Source organism: Bidens hawaiensis, unplaced genomic scaffold (assembly GCF_021521415.1).
Source record: "Bidens hawaiensis isolate Kalapana, Puna unplaced genomic scaffold, B.hawaiensis_p1.1 tig00024484_1, whole genome shotgun sequence".
NCBI classification, from domain to species: domain Eukaryota; kingdom Viridiplantae; phylum Streptophyta; class Magnoliopsida; order Asterales; family Asteraceae; genus Bidens; species Bidens hawaiensis.
In genome coordinates this window covers 179,631-193,898 of record NW_027493872.1, presented here as the reverse complement: position 1 = coordinate 193,898, position 14,268 = coordinate 179,631, and the positions used below count along the sequence as shown (strand labels likewise).

The following is a 14,268-nucleotide window of genomic DNA, read 5'->3' as shown; positions in this document are numbered from 1 at the left end:
AGAGATTTATAATACGTCCCATAAACAAAGAAAAACATATAGCAAATTATCAACATGAATTTGAATTAAAATGCCAAAGATGCAACAGTCTTAATTACTCCATAAACCAGTCAGTATAAAATCGACATCACACACCAAAAGAAACAATTCCTCCTGAACATAAACAAAAGACAATGTATTCATGACACATTTCGACAACCATTTCAACCAGCACGTGGATCAATCACTTGTCCCATAAACAACATGACACCGGACACATCCTCTCTGATCACAAACAAAAACTGATGATCCGCCACAAAATCAACCTTGCGCTTTGGTACCTTCGGTGGCCGTGCACTGAGATACCGCCTCGTCATTATATTGACCGCTGCAGCTTCAGTACCTTGTTCACAGACATCCACATACGCTTTATGATAAATGCTTGAAACATGAAGGCTTTCACCGGCAGTTGAGTCAGCAAATTTGGTCAAATCACAATCATAACCGAAAGGCAATACAAGGCCTAATTCCTTGAGCATACTAGAACTTCAAACCAAAATGAGATCTTAAACTTTGGTACCAAAAACCTCCCGATTTCAACTTGTTGGTGTGGAATGTGACGGTCTAGAAACTCGGATGTGGAACCGTTTTTTTGTACTAAAGATTGAAGGCCGTCTTTTGCATTCGGGAGGAAAACATACATTGTGAACTTACGCTCATCTGCACCTCGTAAGTAGGGAAGACCTAGTATCTTAAAATAATCGTATTCACAAACTAATTGGTTTTTCGTACTGGTCATGAAGGGAACTTTAAATTTGTTTCCATCCAAGAGGTGGAAGTCATATTCTTTAGTCGTTGACTGGTCAAACTTCCGACTCCATGCACCCTTGAAGTAGATGGCATTTGCAAAGATGAGTCCGGTGAGATTGTCAACTGAAGTAGCAGGAAGGACGTGTTTTATAAGGCCATTAGTTTGCTTTTCGGCCCATGAATTCACTCTTCTAGCTACCTTGACAGCCTTTGTTAATCATTTATAAACAATATGTTAGCTATCATTTATAATAGGATACAATCTCGTAAATATTTATCCCAATATATGTATATGTGGGATCCATTGTATAAATAAACTATATCATAGTAAAAATTAGTATTAACCGATCGAGTTGCAGAATCACCTATTGAGTTTTAGAACATGAACAAGACGTTCGATTTATTTACAACCCTAGAACAAGTTTTAGGTTAATATAACACATAATTAGAACTAACCTTGGTCTTGAAATCGACTCGTTTGCAAGCGGCTTTATGAACAGTTTTCACAACCTTTTTGAAAGAAGGTTTAAGAGAAAGGGTTTTGTCAAGCCAGACCCCGTTCACAAAAGACAATTGTGGTCCGCCGTTTGGGTTACCGTCGATTAAGGTCTCAGACACAAGTTGCGAATAAAGAGAGTGGAGGTCATCGGTGGTATTTGTTTTGAGGAAAGCGAGGAGTTGGTCGAGTGTTTGGCCTTTGGAACCAGCCGCGACCAAGCTCAGCCCCGCCTGCATGGCCAGGGGTGAGAAAACAACATTGGAGTCGTGTTTGTTGGAGAGAAGGTGGGTGGCCAGTATGGTTGACACGTGGGTTTGATTGCTGATTGATAGTTCAATGTTCGACATTGTGAGAGGCAACCAGAAGACGTACGTTGTGGTAGAATAGAATGATGTATTTATAATATATATTAATGAAACCCTACTCATTCAAAATCTATAGTATTAATATATTAATATTTGGTTTCCTTGATGTATTCAAAATCTATATATATTAATATTTGGTTTCCTTTTTCTTAATTATTAATCACCATATATACTCAATCGAAAGAAATCTATAGTATTTATAATTTGGTTTCTTTAAATTTTCTTTTTTTTAAATATCTCAAAACTTTTTTGAACAACTTAAGCAGCTCTACTTAATCAAATAAAATACGGAAGTTTCCCAAAATAAGAAAACAAATTTCAAATTTTAGTTATCATTTGTAAGAAATTTCAAAATTAAGTATTATAAACTAGTCGTGACGAGTATATAATGATAACATACGATTAGTTTGTAGAACCAATTAAAACTTCCTACGTGACCATAAACTAACCGTAACGAGCACGTTCACTAATCATTTTCTCGCAACGAATAAAGGCATTGCATGTCTCGTAATCAACGCCCACGAGTAATTCATAAGTCTTTTAGTCGCGACGAGTAGATCTTAAAACTTTTAGAGACACGAGTAGTTTAATAAACTAACTGCGACGAGTTGTTTTTTTACCAAATACATCGAACCGGTTAAAAGACTAAGTGGAAAGGTTAGTTTGAAAGCTCAATTAGTCGTTACGAGTAGATCTTGGTCAATGAGTAGTTTTTCCGGTTTACATTCCCGATACGAGTAGTTTATTAGTAGTTAACTCGTCGCGACTAGTTTAACCTTACAATCTACTCGTGACGACTCGTTTTAGCGGTAATCCGTTTTATTTTAAAATATTAAAAATATATAAAATATTATTTAATCTCTTATTTTTATGCCATTTTAAAAAAGTTATTATGCCATGTCTTTAGTTTGTGATTTCTTATATTTATATCATATTTTATAAAAATTATTATTTCATGTAACATATTTTTTGTGATCCATTATTTTTATATGAGCCTTTATAAAAAATATTATGTCAGGTCCCATATTAATGGTGATCCCTTATTTTTATGTTATCTTAAATATATATAAACGAAACCTTCCTAATTCTCTCAAGTCATCAGATTATTTTATTTGTAAATGAAAGTTTCTCATGCATTTGACCCGAATTCATGAGTTTGGGTCTCACCAAACCCAGATAGCCCTTAAACGGGTTATAGCATCTCATTATATTAAAAATTAATCTCATCAATTATTTGATATGAAAATCCTGTAAAATATGGATATACTAAAAAATAATATCCGATTTATTTATTTTTTTAAAAGATATTATTTAGAATTAATAAACAATTTTATAGTAAAAAAACTTGTCATGGGTCTCGCCAAACATAGATAGCTTTTAAACCAGGTTATAACATCTCATTTATTTGTGAAACCCTTTCATCATCAAATCCTAAGTGTATTATTAATTTACTTACAGTAAATAAAATTATAAAATCCTAAAAATATATAAATATTAGAAACGAATAATGTAAAAGAATCACGTAATACGAAAACAAGTTCTGTGGTCGCTCTCCAACCCCTCTTAAGCCACCTAATTGTTTCATTTGTAAATAGAAGTTTCTCATGCGTTTGACTTAAATTCACAGGTATGGGTCTTACCAAACCCTAATAGCCTTAAATATGTTATAGCATTTCATTAAATTTAAGATTAACCTCACCAAAGATTTGATATAGGGTTGAATATATTAAAAAATTAATATATGATTTTCTAAAAAAAGAATGCAGGTCCTCAAACACGGATCAAACAACAAACAACTAGTGTTCTTGGATTAATCTGGACCGCTAGCTAGCGAAAATCACTAGTGGTTAACCAAGATCTCGGATCTTGAGGTGTTGGGTTTATTATCCGAAAGTAGAAAGGTTGAGAGAGAGAGAGGAGAGTAGGTGAGAAGATAAGAAATCTAGTTTTTGCAAAAGGTTGGTTTTAGCATGTGCATGCTTCACCTTTTATAGGTGAAGCAATGCCATGCTTCCATATATTATTCACGGCCCAATGGGCTTAATATTACAAGGTCTCGGGCCCAAACATACAATAAATAAACCGACAAGTTAACAAGTATATATTGTGAATAGAACAAGTAAATACAAAAGACTAAAATACAAAATGGGACCCAACAATCTTCCTCTAGTCTTAAGTATTTAATCCGTTAACTCCTTGTCTTTAGTCGGTCTCGTAGTCAAAGCATTCGTCGTTTTCATATAGTTGATTGTCAACAAGGAAGTGTACAAACACGTTGAACTTCTCACCTATTTGATCAGAATTGTCTCGACGAACATCTTCGACAGTGCCCAAGGGAGAGTTGCATGTAGAGCTTCAACAAATATTCTTTGCCAAGAACAGGTAGCTCATGCTCGTCAAAGAAGCGGAGGAAATGCATCCGTTCACAATGGATGACAACCTCTTCCGTGTTGTTGTCGAACTCCCAGCAGATGAAATCATGGAAGATGTTGGGCTTGAAAGGTTCTCCATGATATATCGACCTCCCATATTTGTGGGTCTTGTATCGCCAGGCCTTATTCTTCTTTCTGTTGTAGATCACCCTCAGTTCGGCGACGATAAGACTTATGCTTGTTGAGTTTGAAGTTAGGGTAGTCATTCTTCCATTCCTTGCTCAGGAATCTCATGAAACAGCCTCGAAGCTCCTTTTCATATGCACTTGGACCAACAAATCTTTTGATGTAGTTCATGTCCAGCTCCGATAAAGTGTGCATATCCATGTAGTATATGTATGTCTAGTCCCCATTGGCACGTCGAATCGCCCATGTCTTGCTGGACGTGTGCCATTTGAAGTAGAGGATTGGGGAGTCATCGTGATATGGATAGAGACGATCCCTAAGACTTGCAACTATGGTGATGTAACGTCGTTTCTTCATTTTTCTTCTCGGTTGTTGAGAAGATTCTCCACCAGTTTCTGGAAGAGGCCCTCACCGCTTCTGGCTCTTGAGGTTGATCTACTTGCTTAGCACGAACCAGAGTGTCCGGGTTCGGTGAGTAGTTGATATCGTCATCGTCAACCTATATTTTCTTCCACGGCTTCTTGAACGATGGAGTAGGTACATGCAAAATAATAAACATTAAAGACTGAGGAGATCTCAGCCTCTAGAGCAGCATCTGTATCTCTAACTTTACGTGCAGGATCATCAGAAGATTTACTTGGTGAGTCTAGTGGTTCACTCGCCTTATTTCTTTCAGTGGTACCATCACCACCACTTTCATCATCACAATCACCGTTACCATCACACGGTTCATCATAATCATCATGAGGATCATCATTCTCATTCTCACCTTCATCACCACCCTCAGCATCATCCTCCGAGTCATCATAATCAGACTCGTCACCATCATCGTAATCACCGTCATCACCTTGAACCACTTTCTCACCAACAGCTGGAGCAATCAGTTGTGCAACCGAAGTAGCTATAACAAGTGCCATTTTCATGCCACTGACCTGACTGGTACTAGAAGCAGTAGTACCGACGACAGCTGAGCTCACTAAGGTTCCAACAACCGTGATTGGTTCATCACCGACATCACCAACAAGGCTTCCACTCACACCCTTCTTTGAAGATCCAAAGACAACCCGGTCCAGAATGCTTTGATCTCCAACCCTTTTAGCATTAGCAACAAGGTTAGCAACAACTGATCATTTCTTCTTGCTTTGCTCAGTACATTTTTCTCTTGTTACCCATCCTCTGAACGTCTCCGCGAGAAGACTTCTCAACTCCTCAACATCATCATCAGTCTGTCATTCTCATGACTTCAGTGGCAGCGAGATAACGATTAACAAGATCCTCATTGATAAGTTATTGATCGTTGTCGAGGTTCCTTTGCTCTTCTATCTCTCTCTCTCCAGCCGCTCAATCATAGATGTGAGCTCCACATTTTCACCAATCAGGGTGCCCACATTCCTTGAAGAAGCAGAATCACCTTCCAATAAACTAACCTTGAACCAAGAACCTCGCATTCAGTCAAATCACGATCCCTTGTATATTTTATATAATATTTTATTAGTTTTTGTTCGTTTTTAGTTAATATTTGTATACTACTAACATATTTGTGTTTTGTAGGTTCCGGAAGATGTTCGTAGTTGAAAAGGCCGAAAAATGAGTCAAAATAAGCCTAAACGAGAAGCCGGAACGCATCAGGAAGGAGAACCGGTCGGATCGGCCGGTCAGACCGGCCCCTATCGAGTACGCCGTATCGCGCAGCCAGGGGGCATACCTGGTCACGCGACGCCTAGACCCCATACTTTCTGAATGTTACATATTTTGGTTAGGTTTTGGGCACAGTTCACTATATAAACACCCTTAACCGTAATCTGAAAAAGACCCTACAAACCAGAGCCAATTTTGGAGTTTCTTGGAGCTTAGGATTGCACAATTTGACGGTTTTGAAGGCATTGAATCATCCGGTGAAGAGCTTTACGTTCAAGATTGAAGACTACGGGTTTTATCACCTTTAATCTCCCGTTTTCATTATTTTCACCATGTTTTCTTCTATTATTATTTTGTTTGATTTTAAGACGCTAGGCTAAACATTATAGACTGCCTAGGCTATCGATGAACCTTAGTTATTGTTTGATTTTAGTTGGATTATTATTTCTCGTTATGGTTTTATGAATCAGTAAATTGTTTGGTTTATTTAATTGATGCATATGTGTGCTTGGTTTTGTTTGATAAATTTTGTTATTCCACATTATACTTAGTGATTGTCTGTCATATAATAGGATTTTGTTAGGTCATTTACTGTTTGTTCTTGACTAGTTTGTGGTTGATTTGCAATAAAACCATAGGAATAATATTATTAGTCAAATGAATAAAAGTGTGCTGCAAACCTAAAAAGCTGTAAGGTGATAGATTATTGTTAGATCTTTGTTGATTAAGACTGCTAGATTTAGTTCGGTTTGATTAGTTAACATTGTCTAGCGAGTCAATTGAGTTTATTAAATTACCTTTGATTTTCGCGCTGTAAGGTAGGATTTCACTATAAAGGTACTCGTTCATAATTAATTAAATAATCGTAAGAGTTTAATATATAAACTGGTGTGTATTAAAACTTATTAGCAACCCATAAGTGTCTTCTTGAGAGGGGTCAGGGGTTCTGCTCGAGTTTTCTTTTGAGTGTCTATTTTGCGATCACAGTTTCCTAACAAGTATTTTCCAATTAATTGATAACTGCAACTTAGGGATTCAAGTTTAGGTGGTTTTCTTTATCATCTGATCAGTCAAACTAATTTGTCTTCTGTTTTAGTGCTTGTATTTTCTTAATTAATTATTTTTATTAGTTTAATATTAGTAATTAAAAAACCCTAGCCCCTTTTAACAAATATAAAAAAAGAATAGTTGTGGCAGTTTGTCGAGTCTAATTAGTTAATTTACGTAATTAAAAGAGTCTCGTGGGTTCGATATCCAACTTACTTAGGTTTACTAGATTCGATCGGTTCACTTGCCGGTCAGTAGTTTAGTTGAGTTTTAAGAGTCTGAATTATTACTTAGTGTCTAGATTAGCGTAATTTAGTTAATAATTATTTGACTACTTTTAGCACATCACTTTCAACGTTTAGTGTTGAATATAAATACTTTTAAGCACTTTGCAGTTTTTCTACTTTATCATTTTTATTTTCAATATCTGTATTTAAAGCAAGAATAATATATTTTTTCGGTGATCAATCACTAACAGGCTCGTGTTGACTGACTAATAACATTTTTGCCTTCATCGATATGACTTGTTGTGGAGTCATGCAACCGCTTCATAAACGTAAACCACTAGTAAAGGCAGAAATTTAAATTTATATCATTATGAAACTTACTCGTTTGTCAAGCCTATATATGCATGCCAAACAATGATCTTATTGACTTTTGATCTACTATTTTCATATGCCATGATCAATAAAAACAATTTCTTACATTTTTCAGTGGCCGGATCGATTTCTCAAATTTATGATTTTATATAAGTCTGACTCTCTCTAAGAAGGAGCTCACTCTAAATGGAATAAACATTTTTCTAATTTTCACAATTAATATGCAAAATAAGAGTACAAATAAGATATATAAAATATTTTTGGCATAATTTTTGGTGACTTAATTTTGTTTTTATCAAAGTAAATTGAAAATATTTTTGGTGAGTTAAACTTCACTCATTTTCTTCCTTTAAAATTATGACATATTTTAAAAAATTTTTAATTCTAAACTCACAAAAAGATAAACGAAATATAATCAAAAGAAATACCCAACGACTCTACAAGACGATCAAAGGCTTTAGTGAAAATGTCAGCAATGTGTGGACCATTTCAATATAGACAAGTTTCCGATCATAACAATCACGAATGAAATGCATTCGGATGTCAATATGTTCTGTCTTAGAGTGTTGGACCGGGTTTTTAACAATACAAACCGCTGCTTCGTTATCACAGTTGATGGGGGTGTTAAAGAAATTCAAACCGTAATCTAGCAGCTGATGCTAGATCCATACAATTGTGAACAACAGGAGGAGGCAGCAATGTATTCAGCTTCAACAATAGAGGTGGATATAATGACTTGCTTCTTGCATTGCCAAGAAATTAACTGATCTTCCAGAAATTGACATCCTCATGAAGTTGTTTTTCTGTCAAGATTGTATCCTCCATAATCACTGTTGTTGTAAGCATGCAATACTAAATTAGAGTCTTTAGGATACCAAAGACCTAAGCGAGGCTTTCCCTTTTGATACAGAAAGATACGCTTGACAACGGTTAGGTGAGACTCTTTTGGATCGGATTGATATCTTGCACATTGACAGACATGGGACATAATGTCATGCTGGTAGTGAGATACATCAAGGAGCCAATCATAGACCTATGAAGGTGTTGATCGACTAACTTTCCCAATGGATTCGGAGCTAACACTGGTCGAGTAGCAATCAGAGTGAGGAAGGATTTGGCGTCCTTGAACCCTAACTTTTGAACAATTTTGCGAACGTATTTATCTTGATGAATCAAAGTCCCGTCCGCACTACTAGAAAAAATGCCTTTAATGACACGTATTGCGTGTCATTAAAGGGAACAGATGACACATAAATGCGTGCCAATGAAGCTATTGTCATAAATTGAATATGACACGCAGCGTGTCATGTTTAATGACGCGCATTAATGACACTTATTTGTGACATGTGTATATGCCATGCATTTATGAGACTCTTTCATTATTCACGTTTATGACACCAATATACGACTTGCATTTATGCGTGTCATGTCATCTTATATATATAGGGTTAAGTTTATGTGAGAAATCATATTAGTGTGAGAAGTTTGAGAAATAATTTAATCCAATCATATTTTTTCTTTTCTTTTTTCTCAATTAATTAAATGTAGGGATATATTAGTAAACTTAATATTTTCTTTTATATGGTAAGTATTGATTGTATTTTGAAGTTTCAAAATATCAAATTAATTTAAAAATTATTAAACAATTATAACATCAAATCATGATTCCAGTTTTGAGCTGATCATACAAGTTGTTGTTGTTGTTGTTGTTATTATTATTATTCATCGAAGTAACTTCGCCAACGATTATTATTCATTTCCATCGAGTAAAAGTGTGATTTATTAACCTTCAAACCTAGTTATCCAACCGTATATCAATTCAAACCATATATCAATTTAAAAAGATTTGCATAACACTACCCTACACTAACCTTTACAACATACAAAAAAAAGTCAACATTACCCTACACTAACATCCACAACCTAAAAACAAAAGTCGCATAATATTATCCTACATTAACCTCCACAACATACGATTATACACAAACCACAACAAAAACCATGCCCTCCTAAATATACTACACGATTTAGTTATAACTACTATTAGTAATACCTACGTTGAATAAAACGGCACCATGTTACCCTACACTAACGTCCACAACCTAAAAAAAGTCAACATTTCCCTACACTAACCTTCACAACCTACAAAAAAAAGTCGTATAACATTACCTTACACTAACCTTCAACAACATACGATTATACATAAATCACAACAAAAACTATGCCCTCCTAAATATACTACACGCATCATTAAATGCTAAACAATTTTACATTAAAAATATTCAAAGTATATAAAATAGAAATAAAAAAAGTAAACACAAATTAAGTACATAAAAAGAATAACTAAATTTGGAAGTTATTCAAAGTCTTCTGATTGTGACGTGATGTACGCAACATTGATTACATATATAATACTTTCCACTTTTAAACCTCACTCAATTTTACAATAGTACCATTTTCATTTAAAAACTGATTTAAACATATACAATTAATTACAAAACTGCCACAACAAATATATGCCACATATCAACTTAATCAATGGTTATAATTTACTTCTTACACTAATATGATTTCTCCACTGAATCATCCTATATATATATATATATATATATTTGCATAATTACTAGTATTTATAGTAATGACACAAATATTATAGCAAAACTATACATTTCATTTCTTAATTAGACATTGCAAGTCAAAATATTTCAAATATTCCCAAAGTTATCTTAAATATTGGTTAATATTCAATACCATACATATCACTATCGAAAATAAACTGTAAGCTATGTCGAATAACTCGATCATTCTTCTCGAACTGCATCAAAATTTGCCTTAGTGTTTTCGTCTTTGCCCCCCCCAAACCTAAGACGAAAAATTAACAAAAAAAAAACACGTTACAAAATTTGGCTGGGCCAATACAAACCAAGATAAACATAATTAAACAAGTAAATTACACTTACATTGTTATTAACGAGTATTTGAAGTCCATCACGAACGATCCCCTTCTCCTTTATGAAGTTTAAGACATATTAACCACACTTGGTATTTCTCGGATGAGTCGAGCCCTATTAAATTACATATAGTTAAATAATTAAGACATATAATTAAGCTTTCTATTAATTTATAAACAAGAATATAATTGATTTTGTATTAAAAAGTGGACTGCACCTTGTTTTAGAACTCGAAATTTATACCACAAATCAAATTTCAACCAAGGACCAAAATCTTCAAATAATTTTAAGTTTTGCTGCACACTTAAGAAGTATAGTAAAAAATATAATTTTAAAGCATTTAAACTTAAATGATTAACGGGTCAACCCAAACCCGACACACTTATAAAACAGGTAAGGCCAAAACCTATATTTGTTTGTGCCAGGTTTGGGTCGTGTCAGAAATTAAGACCTCTTTTAGGTGAGCTGTTAATAGCATAAAAGTGTAACTTTACCATTAAGGTTATTAGGTAGTTTCAAGTTTTTTTTTTTTTTTTTTTTTTTTTTTTTTTTTTTTTGCAAATGCTTAGACTAAATGACTCAAAATAATTAATCCGGGCCTGAAACTTGAGTGCATTCAAAACTGAAACCGAACTACAAGCTCGCTTTTTGGAAAAAAATACATAGAACAAAACCGTCAGTTATAAGTTTAACTTCTCTATATCAATCTTTGTTATCGTGTTTACAAAGGATTTAATTATTTGAATATTTTGTTCACAGTTAAATGACCTGAGCCCACCTAAGTGAAAATTACAATTCACGAAAGAGTAATTAAATTGTTTTTTTAAAGTTTTGTTTTGCATTATTTTCTCACTTCTAGTAACTAAATAGAAATCAATCTAAGCTAACTCTAGTTAATTAGCAAGTACTGGGTAGCCCATAAATTGGTGAGATTTTTCTTCCCTAAATAATAACATTCAGTTTAATACTTGATTGGTAATCTGCTATGTTTTTTGTCTTTATTTTCTAGGCTCAAATATATATATAAACCATCAATGTCTATATGTTGATATAACAAGTGATCATAATATAATAATTAGAGATCTAAGTTATTTATGTATTTACACTATTTCTGATGTATATGTCATCTTTATTTTCAGAATAACTGTCGTTCGCTATCATAGTTTGCTCCACTTGTTTCTATAAAAAAAAGATTTGTTAAAACATTCTACTATAATATTAACAAATCAAACTAAATTCATTTTTATATCCATACATACTATTAAAGCAAGATGCATTTTTCACTTGTTAAGCTTTTAGGGCCTCCACATCAATGCCACCTCAAGGCCATGTCACCAATGCCTTTTATATCAATGCCATGTCATCTACTTAACTATATTTAAACCATAATATTTCATATTTTTTTCCCTAATAATTTTTTTCTCTATTTCTCAAAGACCCGGCTCTTCTTTCATTCATCTTCTATATTCCGACCAATCCTAATGTATATTGTTATTAATTAATTTCCGGTAAGTTAATTTTCCGGCAATATTTCATAAGTTTTTCCTCTAATCATGTTTTTCTCTAATTCCCAAATACCCGGATCTTATTTGTTCATCTTCTATATTCCAGCCAATCCAAATGTGTATTGTTACATTATCATCCGGCAATATAATATTATTATCCGGTAAGTTTCTATTATATATATATTTTTTTCGGCAATATATTATCATCCGGTTATTGTTTCATCCAATTTTGTTATGTTTCTTTTAAATCAGATTCGTGTTTTTAATACAAATCGGCGTTGTTTATTATTTTTGAACCTTTTTACCTTTTTGAAAGGCCCCGTTCCCAGTAGCCTTACTTTAGCGTCGAATTTACTCATAAACACAGTTCTTACAATCAGAGTTAATTAAAACTTTTCGCGGAAACGTTAACTTAAAACATTCGTACAAAACATTATATCTTTTCTTTGATACCATAACACAAAACATTATACTCAAAACATCATTTCTTCCATCTTCAGATGTCATTCATTCAATCCATGCCATGTGCTATCCTCATGCTAGCTCTTCAGTCTGATCACATGCGTGCATACTAAAAGTCAGCTACGCTGAGTGAGTTCTAGTTAATCCGGAAACTTGTCATACAACCACTACACACAACATATGCGTATCCGTAGACACATAATCCACTGTCTAACCTGCTACTACTTAACCACTTAATTACCCCTACAGCTTAACCACTTATGCCACTTTATGCCACTTTAATAACGAATAACGTTATGCCACTTTAATAACGAAGTCGCTTACCCTACTGCGTACTATCGTCATGCCACTAACACTCTTACTAGACCCTTGCCACTTCTATCACACCATACTTCTACTTGTCTACAACACACTTTATATCATCACGTCATTCATATAATAATCAAGTTACGTCACAACATTTGTATACACACTAATAACCACTTGGGGATCATTCCCAAATGACGGTACACGCAATATCCGAAGATCGTTCGCACACCGACTAACCTATCCCGTCTACGCGTGCAATATCCGAAGATCGTTCACGCACCAACAAACATCCATTCATAACATACATGAATATATCACATCAAACATTATAGCATACACTTACCACTTAAGGTAAGTGTATTCACACTTCACATCGAGTATGCACATAGCCCCGAAAACATAACAAGGAATGGGGCTAGAAACTCACCTGAACTCGGTTAACAGTTACTCCTTCTTTAGCTGTGCGCGACTAACTGTATAACAAATACACATATCAATTAACTATTACTATCTGTTGGTGCATAGATGTCAGTAGTTCATATGTCTAATGTCTGTAATCGAGTCTGTAATATTGTTTATGTATTTGTTTGTTTAAAGCGAAGTTGTTGACAAGTTCGCTTAGGCGAACTTGTTAACCAAGCGAAGTTGTTGACAAGTTCGCCTAGGCGAACTTGTTGAACAAGCGAAGTTATGGACAACTTCGCCTGAGGCGAAGTTGTCGTGTATTTATATAGGTTACGGATTATGTAATTAGGAGGTTAAGTTACGTGTAATTCAGTGAGTCAAGTGACGTGAGGTCGAGAGTCTGTAAGTATCACGTGTTGAGTTATTAATATAACGTGTGTTTGTTCGTATCGTATTCGTGTGTTTGTGTTCTACGTCCGTAACGATCTACACAGGAATTCCGCACCTGTGTATATCGGGATATCTCGTGTGATCCGTCCAGGGAACCTACAATTGGTATCAGAGCGTTTGCTCGATTGTGTGGTTCGGGATATTCACGCGGGTGTAGAATTCGTTCCATTTCGACTATTCACGGGACGAGTTTTTGGTGTTTTTGCTCATTCTAGCCTCCTACCAGTGTGTTGAAGCCTTTAAACCGTCAAAAACGTCGTTAAAATCCGATTTTCAGATCTGCAGAAAGTTTGAGTTCGTCAGGCGAAGTTGCTGTTCATCAGGCGAAGTTGCCGTCAGGATACGTAGGGTTTCGGCGAAGATATAAGGAGAAGCAAAGTTATTTACAACTTCGCCTACCTCCTCAACTTCGCCTAGCTCAGCGAAGTTCTCATCAAGTTCGCCTACTTTCTAAGTTCGCTTACCCTAAGTGAAGTTATTCTCAACTTCGCCCAGTCACGCGAATTTAAGAAAGATCCAGCGAAGTTATTACTTAAGCGAAGTTATCCTTAACTTCGCCTACAGTACTGTTCAGAGGAAATTTTTTAACTTCGTCTTTTCAGAATTTTTCAGGTTTCTTAGTCTTCAAGAAAGATGTCGTCGATCAACATTTCGGAGCTTGTAAAGATGGAAGTTGAAGCGGGGTCAGCTA

The 14,268-nt window shown here is 34.8% G+C and overlaps 1 long non-coding RNA gene and 1 pseudogene across 2 annotated transcripts; one reads left to right on the top strand and one right to left on the bottom strand.

Annotated features, from left to right (window-relative positions):
• Positions 1-200: 200 nt before the first annotated feature.
• LOC143569443 (serpin-ZX-like) lies at positions 201-1,680 on the bottom strand (annotated as a pseudogene). Its single transcript, XR_013141739.1, has 2 exons — positions 1,246-1,680; positions 201-997 (listed from the first exon to the last, which is right to left on the bottom strand). The product of XR_013141739.1 is annotated as a serpin-ZX-like (transcript).
• A 2,030-nt stretch (positions 1,681-3,710) lies between these two features.
• Positions 3,711-4,854, top strand: LOC143569442 (uncharacterized). Its single transcript, XR_013141738.1, has 3 exons — positions 3,711-4,225; positions 4,327-4,677; positions 4,749-4,854. It is a non-coding gene; the product is annotated as an uncharacterized LOC143569442 (long non-coding RNA).
• The last annotated feature ends 9,414 nt before the right edge of the window (positions 4,855-14,268 follow it).